The 681-nt window shown below is 53.2% G+C and overlaps 1 non-coding gene across 1 annotated transcript; it reads right to left on the minus strand.

The window, feature by feature from the left end:
• Positions 1–51: 51 nt before the first annotated feature.
• On the minus strand, positions 52–131 carry LOC111649479 (small nucleolar RNA SNORD53/SNORD92). Its single transcript, XR_002760295.1, has one exon. It is a non-coding gene; the product is annotated as a small nucleolar RNA SNORD53/SNORD92 (small nucleolar RNA).
• Between the last annotated feature and the right edge of the window lie 550 nt (positions 132–681).

Consider the following 681-nt stretch of genomic DNA (forward strand, 5'->3'; position numbering starts at 1 on the left):
CCCCAGCCTGCACCTCCCTGCTCCTGATTGGACAGTGAGGCTCATCAGGCTCTGGTCAGACAGCCAAGAGGAAGTGACATCACAGGACTTCAGTCCAGCATGCGAAACCTTTCTGGGCATCATCACACCTGGCCTTCGACGGGTCACGTGACCCACTGAGCTCACAGGAAACAGTTTGATGTGACATCTCACCTTCACCTTCTTCCTCTGTCTCTTCTTTGTTCCTTTCTCCACGGGCCAGATGATCCTGTCGGCCTTCACCCATTCATCGTACCTGTGGAGCAGACACACCTGTCAGGACAGACTCCGCCCCAAACTCTATAGTATTACCCAAACAGACGAGAGTCAGAACCAGGAGTGAGGTCATCAACAGAGCGAAGCCTTCACCCTGTGAAGAGGGAGGTGTGTGGTGACGAGTCTGAGCAGGTTCTGACCTGACGTTCCAGCCGTAGTAGTGGACCAGGTAGAACTGTTCTCCGTTGTCTATGTCCGTCTTCTTGATGTGAGCCTCGTAGATCTTCTGAGTCTTTCCTTTGCCGTACTTCACCCGCACCTTCGTCCCCGTCACAGAGTCTCCATCCTCCTCATCCTCACTCCTGACACACACACAGACAGACACACACACACACACACACACACACACACACACACACGTCAGTCCACAGAGGATCAGATTATGAT

Source organism: Seriola lalandi, unplaced genomic scaffold (assembly GCF_002814215.2).
Source record: "Seriola lalandi dorsalis isolate HSWRI2012SDOR001 ecotype SW California unplaced genomic scaffold, Sedor1 jcf7180002050972, whole genome shotgun sequence".
Lineage (NCBI taxonomy): Eukaryota > Metazoa > Chordata > Actinopteri > Carangiformes > Carangidae > Seriola > Seriola lalandi.